This window comes from Aedes aegypti, chromosome 3 (assembly GCF_002204515.2).
Source record: "Aedes aegypti strain LVP_AGWG chromosome 3, AaegL5.0 Primary Assembly, whole genome shotgun sequence".
NCBI lineage: Eukaryota > Metazoa > Arthropoda > Insecta > Diptera > Culicidae > Aedes > Aedes aegypti.
This window is the reverse complement of record NC_035109.1, coordinates 236,680,506-236,694,582: the sequence shown is the minus strand read 5'-3', so window position 1 is coordinate 236,694,582 and position 14,077 is coordinate 236,680,506. Positions and strand designations below refer to the sequence as shown.

General features: G+C 35.6%; 1 long non-coding RNA gene across 1 annotated transcript; it reads left to right on the top strand.

Moving 5' to 3' along the window:
• The first annotated feature begins 214 nt into the window (after positions 1–214).
• On the top strand, positions 215–13,132 carry LOC110678606. Its single transcript, XR_002501776.1, has 2 exons — positions 215–754; positions 12,999–13,132. It is a non-coding gene; the product is annotated as an uncharacterized LOC110678606 (long non-coding RNA).
• Positions 13,133–14,077: the final 945 nt, after the last annotated feature.

The following is a 14,077-nucleotide window of genomic DNA, read 5'->3' as shown; positions in this document are numbered from 1 at the left end:
CATTTCCATTTTTCATCACATTGAAGTTGTGTAATAATCACATCTAAACTAAACCAATATTACACAGAAACAGCTGCAACCAAGTCGTTCCAACTTAGTTGAGTGATATTACACAATTTCGATGTCATTTTGCATTCAACACCAATGCAATGATACATCTCGCAACACTGCCCCGACCAAAACAAAGGGTCGGTGATTCAAGATGGCCGGAGTGGCAGCAATCCACGATCGCGATTTTTTCGTTCGGATTTCTTCGCGAAAACTCCGGAATTTTTATTTGAAACGGTGAAAAGTAGTGTTTTTATATCTTACGAATGTAATAGTTGTTCGTAATCGATGCAATTGTAGTATGGTGAAATCAAAATGTGAAAAAAATCCAAGCGGAACAAATCCTCCCGCAAATTTGCAATGTTTCGAAGTGTCCGCCAAAGAAGATTCCTATACGATAGGTGCTTGGGATGAACATCGTCGACCAGCGATTCCTAATGCCAATGGTCGGAATCCGGAAAGAGGATCGCCGAAGCAATCGTTCACAACAATAGAAGTTCGTTCCCGGTGGTCTCCCTATTGATGTTTGGAAAGAGGATCCGTTTTTCCTCCGGATTAGCCAATAGAACCACAACTCCTGCATCCACCAACCTACACGGCACGTAAACAATGTACCAGGTCAGCCGCAAGGTACACTGCAACGGAGTGGAGCATAAAACGCGGGAGAGCTCGATTTATTATTGGATCGGCGACTACGGTGAAACGGGTAACTATAAATATAGATAAACAGCTCTTAATCCCTAAGATATATTTACCTTCCTTCTGTTTCTTCTTCTTTTTGGCATTACGTCCCCACTGGGACAAAGTCTTTAACTCAGCTTAGTGTTCTTATGAGCACTTCCACAGTTATTAACTGAGAGCTTTCTTTGCCAAAGTTTACATTTTCGCATTCTTATATAGGTATATCGTGTGGCAAGTACGATGTTACTCTATGCCCAGCCAGGGAAGTCAAGAAAATTTCCATTACGAAAAGATCCTGGTCCGACCGGGGGTCGAACCCAAACACCTGCAAGCCTGCAGCATGGCTTTGCTTTGTAGTCGCAGATATTAACCACTAGGCTAAAGAAGACCTCCCTTTGTGCTCAAAACGGGTTAGCCAGCGTTCGAAAGATCACATCTACCGTTGATGATCAAAAGCAGATAAAGTAGCAAGACCATGCTGAGGTTGATGGGTTCGAAGTTAAGGATGGATTTTTTTTCTCCACTTCCCGGGTCATAGAGTATCTTCGTGTCCGCCATACGCAGGGTGTCCGTCTATCGGAGAAAAGCAAACCTGGGAATTACAATTACCCGTGACATTTATGGGAAATTGTGGAACACACCGGGAAAAGTACTAGAGAATTTTGCCATGGAAGACTGAGTTGCAAGAGGTATTGCTTCTTAATGAGATGCTTTATGAATTTCTATTGAGATTCATGGCAATGTTTAGATGACATCCTTTCAGGAATCCTAAATAAAAGTTCTTAGGATAATTACTGAATAGAGTTCGTACATTGCAAATATGATTTTTAATGGATTTCAAAGAAACAAATTTGACGATTTTTGTATTAGAAAATTTTAAGCAAATCACTAACAGTTAGTGAAAACCTAAGCTGATAGATTTTTGGGAAATTTCTTAAGGGATCTAAGTGGTAAATGGAATTTTAGCCACACATTCATTCAAAATTTCTTTTTGGCAAAAATTATATGGATTTTTGAGAAAGCTTTGTTTGGATTACAACTGATTAATCCGTGATCTATTGCAAAGTGAGGTTCCTGATGAAATTTTGTATGTAATTATGTAGATGAATTTATGGAGAGCTTTTTGATGGGTACTTTAAAGATTCTTGATCAGATTTTAATGAATTCCTAAGAAGATGATTGTTTGGTGCTGTCATCATTTTTTTTGCAAGCCAGGCATAAAATGTATTTTAAGCGAGATATCGTTTCTACCATAAAGACCTTCCCTTAAATCCAACGAGAGATCAAGAATTTCGACAGAAACCAGTTATGGACCATGTCTTACGCATAATTTTGAAAGCATTCTGAGCAGCATTATAAACATTGTTGATTTGTGGAACAATGATGTGAGTTTAGATGTAAAGAGCAGTTATTTTTAAACATCCCTCCCCTTGGTTATGCGACCTTGCCGCGATGGGAGGGCATAATCCATTAGCCCATATGATGGAAACCAAAGGCGTAACCTGTAGTGGTGGTATCACATTTTGGCATTTTTTGCTTAAAGCCGCGTCATAATTCATATGGCATAGACGCAATAATATCTCGGATGTGATCCAACGGACATTCTGCGTCATTGATAGAATTGATGCCCATTTCAAATAATTAATCTATTCGAAGTGGACATTAATACTATTGGTGACGTTCAGTTTGCCTTTTGCTAACCAGAATGATCCGTAGCCACTCTTACTATTAGCTAGTTAGATACATCGTTATCATATACGACGTAGGGAATACATAGGAACTCTTAGGAAAATGACTAGTAGATTCACTGAGTAGAAATAAGTGGCGACAATCTTATTTTAATATGGTTTTTACATTGCCATAATAAGTAATACCTCTTTTGTAACAGCGGTATAAATAATCTAATTCCAGCTTCATTTTCGCACAATTTACAAGTAGAAAGTAGGCGTTGTGAAGCATTGCATTTGCCACCGAAAAGTGAATCATGTAGGAGACTGTAATAGAAGCCTAAGGTAACTTTACTCTTCAATATTCACTATAAAATGACTATGGAAAGTAAGACGCTGAGATCGATCATTAGGGTACACTTGCTAGTTTCGAAAAATTGTTAAACAGACAAGGAAAGCGACTTTTTTCTTTAAGGATATATGAACGTAATGACCAATAAACACTTTTAACAACAAAAAATAAAATTAACTAGAACTACTACTAAACAGCCTAATTTTGTTAAAACTTGACGACAATTGACATTTAAGACTCTAATCTTACGTAAAAGACAGGAGTAATCAGAATAGCACTTGAATGACAAATTATTCAAAACCATTTCGACTAGACAGTATTAGTAATGACACTACTACACAACTATTTCAAACAAATTCTGATGGAGCTGCTGATTTTCACAATGCTTCCTTTTCTCAGAAGCAAGGGAATATGGGCACTTTTCAAAAACTACCACGTCACAACAGTGTTCATGTGGGCGCCATTGCCTAGTCCGTCTGAGTATTGGTCCTGGTAGAGGGGAAACTTGGCAAAAGCCAGACCGAGGGTTCAGCCTTGACAAGTTAACCCTCTAATACCCAACCCCGCCTTTAGACGGGGTACACTTTGGAATTTTGTGTATTTTTTCGTAGCTCGGAAATCAAAATGATTTTATTTTTGGCTTATACCTTGACTCATAACACGCATATAAGAAAAGTTTTTTATGACTTTTGAAACTTTTTGGTATTTTTAGAAATTGTTTGAAAAATTGCATTCTTATATAACCTACAAATGCCTGGGCTTCATTTAACGTTTAATATAAAAAATCGTACCTTTTATATTTTTCTACGATTAACCTATCACAAAAGAAGAGCCTGGTGGTATTAAAATCATTTCAAACCTGTTTTTCCGTTAGTTACACGAAAAATAAAATACGCTTCGAAAAAAAATTAAAAATTTAATATTTTTAAAAATACCGTAACAATTTAAATTTTTATTATTGCCAAAAATCAACAACTAGAAAAGGCTTCAAGAAAAAATGAAAAAAGCTGGGGATGTTCAAAAATAAAAATTAAAAAAATCAAAAACCAAAATTTAAAAATTTGCGAATAAAAATAAATAAATGCCCAAAACGTGTTTAGAACGATTTTAGATAACGAAAAATAATACTTAAATCGAAAATAAAAATTTGGGTATTAGAGGGTTAAGCTGTCAGGCAGCTCCAACTGAATACCATACAAAAAAAAAAAGGCAGTTATTTTTAAACATATTTCCAGATTTTTTCAGAATTTCCTATGAATTCTAGTGGGTGCACAGCATTCTCCGTATTTTGATAAATTTGATTGCAAATAATTACTAGTAGATTATTTCTACCATGCCAAATATTTTCTTCGCCGAATTCGAAAGTTAAATGTGATATTGTGACAAAAAAAATTGATATAGGTATCTAAAAATAAAAAACCTGGCTTAAGGGAAACTTCAGCAAATTTAAAGTTCTGACAATTTATTTAAAACTTTAAGATTTTTCAATCACTTTTTTATATAGGTGTATCAAAGTTTCTGTGTCAGTTGGAAGGTAACGACAGAAAGACAAACAAAATCTCTAGTGACCATTAGTTAATTGAAATATGTTCATATTGCAATGAGCGAATGCTATTCATTAATAGACAGATACGAGTGAGGTTAAATTTTGCAAAACCTATTTTTAAAACTCAATATTGTGATGGAAATGTAGGAAAAAAGTTTTTTTAATCTCGACAATTTTTTCGTCGTTTAGGCGACTATAAGTCAGAACTAGCTTTTTTAATGTTTAAATTATCTAACCTAACTTTTATTCGTCAACTGTAATGCAATGCTACGTCTAAGTAACACTAACATGCATTCAAGTGCATTTGACAGTTTTGTTTTACAAAAAAATGACTTATTTGCTTTCCAATTGCAATATGTCGCAATCAGTGAACTTGCAATGAAAAATAAATGAAAAAAAAAATGCATTGCGATTGATTTGTAAATTTTCAAAAAATAATGAGGTGTAATTTCTACAAGTTGGCTGATAATTTTCTACATGTGTGTGGATAACTGGCTTACTGTAGATGGTTGACAATTTTGGTATATTTTATTAATATTTTACTATTAACATCAAAATATGTATGTTGAGCATTTGTAGGACTACTGGGAAAACATAAAATTCTTAGAAATGACTGATATAGACTAATGGTTTCTAAGAAAGTTTGACGAGTTTTTGATTTTGAGATGCTCTAAACATTTTTGAATTACTGGAGAAATAAAGCTGATTATTTTTGAATATTAGGGATTAGGAATTTTTATCAAGTCTTGAAAATTTTCCAAATGTTCATGAATTATTCGAGTAGGCTCAAAATATCTGGAAGAACAAATTCATGGGTATATTCGAACAATGCTAGACATTTTTGATGAATAGTACATATTGTTTTGTTTTATTGAATGTTTAAGCTTTTTTTATATTTTTTGGTGAATATTTTGATTGTCTACGAATATTTTAGAGTTTGTTAGAAATTATTTTCAAACATGAAGGAATTTCAAAAGAGTTAGATTTTTAAAGAAATAAAAATTAATTATATAAAGAGTTTGAATTATTTGAGAACGTTGAAAGTTTCAGAGAAAAAAAAAACATTAACGTCAAGTGAGTATATTCTATTCAAAATATGAGAAATATTCATGAAGGATAGGGGGAGTTCAAGTAATGTCTTTACTTTTCTGGAGCGAAACAGCATACTTCTGCTGAAGCTGAATAGTGGAAGTGTTGAAAGTTTTTTTTAAGACTGTGTTATTACTGATATCATTATCCAGGATATGTTGAAGAAAAGTTTTTTTTTTTTGAGTATGTGTATGTATTTAAGTGGATTATCAAGTTAGGCTAATAATATTTGTACAGACATTTATATCACAAACAAAATTTAAAACAAAAATACAAAGTACTGATGAAGATATATAATATAAAAAAAAATCATTTTTTTTGAGGAATTCAAAACAAATCTGGACATTTTTCTACACTAGGTAATGATTTGGCTCAAACTTTGAGAATTCTCTTTTTATGTGATTTGATTTCGGTAAAGCACCCTTCCCGCTCAACCAGTCAATGATTTTCGATAGCGATCGATAGATTCGTTTTGAATCGTTAGCGATCGCCATCGTTGTAGAAAGATTTATAAAAAATGATGAAGACTGGTTGGTCGGGTTTTGATTTTGGTAATTGAACTATTTGTTTCAATAAGCGTTGTGTAGTTCGGCGTACAGGCTTTATAGTAAGTCGCTTTTCAGAGGTAAAGTGCTAGTGCAAGTCTCTATTTTAAATGGAAATACTCTAAATCTCTTATTATTCCCTGGCCACGATCACAGGGTTTGACGGTGCCAAAGTAGAAGGTGCACCATAATAATACCCGTCTGTGAAACATATCACCTTCCCAATACTTTGGCACACCTCTAACGGTTCATGATTTATCATGAAACGGCTGCATTCAGGTGGAGGATCTGTTAATATGTTTCGGCATATTATCAGGTCCTCTTCGAACGGAGGGACCGCCAGGGGCCCTGGCCCAGGGCTCATTAGTTACTTATAAACCAGTGCTGGTTGTTGATGGTTCAGTTCATTTACCACGAGCTGTAGCATCCTTTGTACTAATCAGTAATGGTTGTTAAGTTTCGAAGCTAATATGTGATCAATCGTTTTATAATGCAACATAAGAATGGGTTGTTATTTAATTTAGTGATTGTGAGGGTGCTAATAGTGATTTTATAATAAAATCTATGGTGAAGAATGGATCGAAGTGATTTTGTTTTACTGTAACTTTCTCGATAGTGCTAAATTGTAGTTTGAATAGTAATGACTCTACAGAAACAAAAATAATGAAACATTTAAATTGAATATCTTTTAATTACTTAGTGATGCTAACAGATGGTAAATGGTAATAACAATGAATTTATATGAAAATGGTGTGATGTGAAAAGTGATATAATGAAAAGTATATCTGAAGTGTATTACGAAAGTTGATGAGTGATAATCGGTGATAATAGTGACGAAAATAAAAGTGACGATAGTGAGTGATGAAATGAAATGGGGAATGAGGACCTTTTAATAAAACTATTTCGTTCTTCACTTTAACCACTCTAGTAGCATTTCAGGCCTTATCATATCAAAACTACGGTAAGGGCCGATTGCTGCTAGGGTACACAGTGACCATTTGAGCAACATTGCTTAGGAACGTTGTGTGATGAACGCCATAGAGACTTATAAAAGCAAATGCTGGAAAGGAGCTTAGGGCAGATTAAGAGTGCCAGTACTACCCCTATCGCCACCGACAAAAAAAAAATACTCTAAATCTCTTATTATTATCAAAATGGTCTGTGTGGTCAATAGGGTCCTAAAGCCCTGTCCTCATATTAGTACCAAACGATTAAGTTTAGGCCAGAATCACATGTTTACTCAATTTTTGAATGATTTTCGTTGGTTTACGGCCAAAAAACATTTTTTTTTCAGATTTTGTCACACCCTTTGGTTTAAACTCAAATTCTGGGTGTATTTTGTTTTCCGTGTCCCTTCCGAAATGTCAAATAGGAACAACCCCAGTGTTAAAAAGATGAGCCCCTGTGGCGTTTTTGCCGACTCAGTGAATGTCAAACATGATCTCAAGTGTCAAGGTTCAAAGTTGAACCTTTTTTTTAAATTTAATTTTAAATGTGATATAACCGTTATTTGAATAGAAAAAAATGCTAAAGTGGTTGTAAGAACATACTCTTTTGTCTTATTAAATAAAAACAAGATTTCATTAAAAAATTTAGGACCCTATTATCTCAGATTTATGCATATAAATTGAAAAACAAGAATATAAAAAAAACAAATTCCGGATAATCGAGTCTAAAATTCCGGATAATCGAATCCCGGATAATCGAGTCACCGGACAATCGAGTCTCCGGATAATCGAGTCCGACCTGTATTTAAGTTCTTTCATAGCAGATTTTATTTTTTCTGCTAGTGATTCGATTATCTGGATGTGAAAAAAATGATACTCCGGAATTCTACAAAAAATCTGGTTATAATTAATGATGAAGCAATTGTATGAACTCCAAGTTCTCCAAGTATTTTTAAGGGCTCCTGGGTAACATCGGAAGGATCTCCAAAAAAAAAAACTTTCTGAAAACAAATATTTGAAAGAATCACAAGAAAAAAATCGAGAATACTTCCATGGGTAAATTTATCAGGATCTTTAGACCAAATTTAGAAAGAACTTTTCAAGTAATTATAGGAGTCTTTATTTCGCTAATTCATAGGGGCATATATTTCTGGGTATAGAATAATAACCCCAGTATCTGTGTTTTGTAATATCTGCGGCAGATTAGAAACTGTCCACAACGCGGTCATATGTTTTTCTGATTTTCAGGCAACACCCCCCTCATACCAAATATTTAAAATTTATATAGATCATGGTTTTTGACCAGAAACCCCTTCCCTTCATATATGACCACGTGGTTTATGAACAGCCTCTTAATGTTTTGGATAATTGTTGAAATAAAAAAATGTATATTTTCAGTGTATTTAAAAAATAGTTCAAATTAAAACAATTTTAGAATATTGAAACATAGTTCGACTAATCATTTTTATACTGTTCTAAGAGTATTAAAGAGTATTAGAAAACGCTTTTTTCTATACTGAACTGGTGGTCTAGTTATATTGCTCAGACATTTTTTTGATACCCTTGTTTATTTTTTTTCAGTTATAAACATTGATTTGATTGATTAGTCAATGGTTTTATCGTTGAAGCACTAATTTCGTTATTTGATAAGACGAAAAAATATATTCAACCATTTTAATAATTACCAGTCAACTGTCCCTTACTCGATTTTCTGTAACTCGATCTTTCCCCTAGCTCGCTATAACTTGATGCAATCAGTTTCAATTTTGTATACAAGTTTACCTCTCTAAACCCTAAGGGCAACTTCATCGGTGGTCCAGTTTTTTGTTCAAATTTTTATCAAAAATTGATATTAAGTAATAAAAATAAAAAAAAAAAAAGTAGACCAGTAAAAATAGACCAAACTGCACGTGCAGGTACCGTGCGTATTTCTTCTATCCTTTTCGAATGTGATCAACAAAAACAACCAAATAGTATTGAACAGCAAAATTCTAAAGTTTATTGCCGGAAGCTAAAATTTTTCACCTGACATATACTGATAGGTGAAAGAGCTGCTGCTGCGGAACAACTTCGGAGCAATTCCCGGTTGAACTTGCGAGGAATTACTGGATGAAATCCAGGATAATTTTGGAAAGAAAGGAATTCCTGTACCAACTCCAGGGGGATTCGAGGAGAAACTCTGAAGGAATTCCGGAGAAATTCTAGGACTCTTGAGAAATTCCCGGAGCAACACTGAAGGATTTCACTGAGGATCTAGGAAAATTCTCGGAGTAACTCCAGAAGAATTGCTAGTGGACTCAGGAGTATTTCTGAGGAACTATTAAAGGAACTCTGAAGAATTCCTGGAGACATTCCAAAAAAATTTCTGAAGCAATTCTCGGTGGAGCTCCAAAGAAATTTCCGGAGGAATTCTCGAAGAACCTCCAAAAAAATCCTGGGGAAACTCCGAAGGATTTGCTGGAGGAACTGCTGAATTATTTATAGAGAAACTCCGGAGAAATTCTTGAAGGAACTATAGAGGACATCCCGGAGAAAATCTGGAGGATCTTCAAAATGCATTTCTTGAGGAACTCTGAAGAATTCCTGCATGTTCTATCGAGGAAATCCAAACGAATTACCGCTGGGACTCCAAATGAATTTCCGGAAAAAGTTTTGAAAGAATTTTTGGAGGAACTCTGAAGGAATTACTGGAAAAACTCCAAAAGAATTCCTGGAGAAACTCAGAAGCAAATCTTGGAGAAGCTCCGGATCAATTTCTGGAGAAATTTTCTAAAACAAAAACTCCGGAATAATTGCTGAAAGAATTGCGGAGAAATTCATGGGGGAAATCTGGAAAAAATCCTGCTGGAACTATGGAGGAATTCCAAAGAGAACTATGGAAATCCAAAAGCAACTATGAAAAAAATCCAGAGGGATTCCCATTGGAGCTCTGGAGGAACTTCGGAGGAATGGTGATAAAAACAATAATAATTGCTGAAAGAACTCCTGAGGAATTTCTGGAGCAACTCAGGAGGAGTTACCGGTGAAACTCCGAAATAATTCCTGCAGGAACTCCGGAGGAATTTTAAAGGAACTTTGTACAAAATCCTAGACGAACTCCAAAGGAATTCCTGGAGGAACTCTGGAACAATTGTTGGAGGAATTCCGGAGGCGTTTCTAAAAATACTCCAGAGACGTTTCTGGAAGAACTCCGGGGTTATTGCTTGAGGAACTCAGGAGAAAATATGGAGGATATTCGAAGGAATTCCCGATGGGCTCCGGAAAAACTTTCCAGGAATTACTGGATGAACTCCAGAGCAACCGCTTGAGGAACTTCAGAGGAGTTTCTGGAAGAATTTTGTAAGAATTCCTGGTGGAAATCCGTAAGAAGTTCTGATGAAATGCTGGATGGAATCCAGAGATTTTTTTTTTCTATCTTTATTAACGAGATTTTTAGCCCTGGGCTAGATCATCTCGGGACCAACGGCTTCACTTCCCTTCCGAAGGAAGTCGTCACTATTTTTTTTTTTAGTGACTATCTCGGGGTTGGGATTCGATCCTAGGTCCTCGGCGTGAGAGGCGTGTGTTCTAACCACTACACCAGGTCCGTCCCCGAATCCAGAGAAATTTCCGGAGGAAATTAACAAGAATTTCTGAAAGAACTTGAGAAAAAACCTAGAGGAACTCCGGAGGAAATACACGAGGAACTCCGGAGGAAGTCTACAGGAAATTCCTGGAGACACGCTTGAGAAATTTTCTGAGGAACTCTGGAGGAAATGTAGGGATTTTTTCAAAGTAACTCGTGAAGAATTCCTAGTGGGAATTCGGAGGATCTGCGAGGTATTACTAGAATTCTGGAAAATTCCGAAAAAAAGGAGGAACCCTGGCAGAAATTCCCGGTGGAGCTTCAAAAATTGCCAGAGGAAATCTGAGGGAATTCCCGGAGGAACTCCGAAGAAATTCTATAAGGAGCTCTGAAGAAATTCTTGGAGGACTTTAAAAAAAATGCTGCGGGGACTCCGAAGGATTTGCCGGAGGAATAATTTTTAGAGAAACTCCTGAGAAATTCCTGATGGAACCATGGAGAGAATCCCGGTGGAACTCTGAATAAAATCCGGGATAACCTCCAAAGAAATTACTGGAGGAGCTCCGAGAAATTCCCGGAGGAAATCCTAGGAATTGCTGGAGGAACTCTGAAATAGCTAAGAATCCGTTAAGGAAATCCAAAGCAATTCCCGGTGTAGCTCCGGAGGGATTCTCGTAGTAACTGCAGTAGAATTCTCGGAAGAACTCTGAAGAAATTTCCGGTGGGATCAGAAAGAATTCCCGGCAAACATTCTGAAAGAATTCGTGAAGGAACTCCGAAGGAATTTCTAGAGAGACTCTGAAGAAATTCATTGGAGAATTTCCGGAGAAACTAGGACTGAGGAGTTTATAGACAAAATCGCCGGAGGAATTTCTTGAGGAAATCTCCGGCTGAATTCCTGGAGCAAATGCCCGGAGGGATTCCATGAGGAAATCCCGGAGAAATTTCTGAAGCAAATTCCTGGAGGGAATATCGGAGGAATTACTGTAAGAAATCCCTGCAGAAATTTCTGGAGGAAATCCCATGAGAAAATCCTGGAGGAAAATCCCGGAGAAATATCTGTAGAAATTCTCGGTGAAAATCTCAAGAGGAAATCCTGGCTGAAATCTTCAGAGAAGTTTCTGAACCAAAGCCCAAAAGGAATTCCTAGGAATTGACGGAATAATTTCTCATGGCAATCCCATGAGAAATCCCTGTAGGATTTTCTGAAGAAAATCCTAGTGGAAATCTTAAAATGCATTCCTGAGAGAATTTCCTCCTGAGAGAAAATCATCGAAGGAGTTCTTGGGGGATATCCCTAGAGGAATCCCTGAAGGAAATCGTCGGAAGAATTTCTGGAGAAAATCCCCGGAAAAATTCCTGGAGGAAATTCTCGGACGAACTTCTTGAGGAAATTTTCGCTGAAATTTCTTATGCGAATTCCCAGAAATTTTTTTTTTAAAGAACTCCAGATAAATTCTCTGAAAAAGTCTCCGGAGTAATTTATGGAGAAAATCCTCGAAGAAATTTCTTAAGAGAAATTTTCTCTTAACAAGTTTAAAATCTCATCGAATCGGTATAAATTCCGCAAATTTGAACATTATCAATATTATCAATATTCAATTATTATAATAATTGATATTAATATAATAATTGTGATATTTGTATCAGTGTAAGAACAGGGCTGCCAACGAGCAGCGTACAAGTACCTTGAAATGAAGAAGAAGAGAGGAGAGAAAAATAGCGCGTCATTGTTATAACGTCCGTGTTCTTGACTAGTTGTGCAATCAGAGAATAAACTTGTAATCATCAGAATTACTGCGTTAAATATATGTTCATTTCGTGAAACATTACAATAATTGATATAATTATCAATATAATACTGTATTGTGCATATCACCTAATATAATCACTTGAATTTGAAGTGGAATATCGTCATGTTGAAATTCAAAATTGAATGTTTTCAAGTTTATTTTCGCTAGAGAAGCGCTGCGAACATCCCATCATTATATCATTGATGGTTGGATTCCCCGAACGCTTCTCTAGCGAAAATTAACTTGAAAACTTTAGAGGATCCTTGGTTTGAATTTCAACAGGATTACCATAAGCGAAATTCTTCAAGCAAAACACCTGATGCAAGATATTTAAGGCGAGGAAACTGATTAAATAATTTCTAAAATTCCAGGTGCAGAACGATTTCCTTAAACGAATTTTTTAAAATTTTTCAATCTGAGATAACCCTCAAAATAAGAATAAAATTTAGGACCTAAAAAACGGATATTCGTGTAAGGGATGGAATATTATGTCACACTGAAATGGGACTTTTTCGACATCCTCCCCGCCCCCCTTGTTACACTTTTTGCATGAGAGTGAGACCTCTAAAAATTTTGTAAGGCTCTTCAAGCAAGGCCTGACCCCTCCAACCACTCAAATTCCCTTGGAGCGTGACATTATTTGTGCATGACCTAACATATTAGAATAGAAACTTCATATAACATAATAATACTTTCATTAATACTATAAAACTATCGATCATAGATAAGTATAAAATAATTCAATATTTTCATTTCTTTTTTTAGGTCGAGCTCTGTGAACTATTCTACTGGTTGCGAAGGGAACCTTAACACATCCGTGATTGCCTTCAGAATAAATAAAAATATGTAATTAATAAATGCTTTATTTATAATGCAATAAAAAAGTAATTGATGATTTACATTACTCTGTATTCATATTTTTGTTTGCAACATGTTTTATATTTTTATCAACATATTCTCCTCAATGGTTGATTAAATTGCTTTTATCTATCAAAAAATTATAACACTCAACTCAATCATGAGTTATACTCGATTTTAATCGTAAATATGATTTAAGATCGAAAACGAATTAAAAAGCAATTTAATCAACCATTGAGCAGAATTTGTGCTCGCTTTTTCCTTCTAAATCGATTAGATTACATAGTTTTCATATTACATCGCATCGATTACATCGTATTGTGTACGTTGAAACTATTACATCGGAAAAATTACATCGGTCGCATTTATTACACCAACAGCCCGCGAGTACGTCAGGCTGTGTAATATGACACGACCGAGGGAATGACTTGGTTGCAGCGGTTTCGATGTGATATTCAACAACTTTTTTTGCTGTGTAGGTGATGCTAGAACGATACATAAAACGTTCGTATTGCAGTAATCGCTTCATCTTTCATACGGCATAATGTATGGATTTCGATAGTTCAGTTCGCTGCGTGCACGATATATGAATGTGAAAATGGCAACTTAGGCAAAGAAAGCTCTCAGATAATAACTGTGGAAGTGCTCATAAGAACACTTAGCTGAGAAGCAGGCTCAGTCCCAGTGGGGACGTTAATGTCAAGAAGAAGGATATGCAAGGACCAAAGCAAGTTAAAAATGCCCCTTGTGAACTTTAATGGATCATTAAAATAACCAAAACGGCCGCTATGGAAAGCATAGATAGCGTCACCGTAGCCTTGTGTGTTTGACAGAACAGCAATGCTGTCACAATGTTAAATCCCATATACAGTGGCGCCTTTGTTTTGATGCGGTGAGCACTGACAAAAACTACATTCAATGATCCATTCATCAATCGTTATTGCAGCTCCGTCTGAATCTTGTTTAGATTTGTACAAAATATCGCT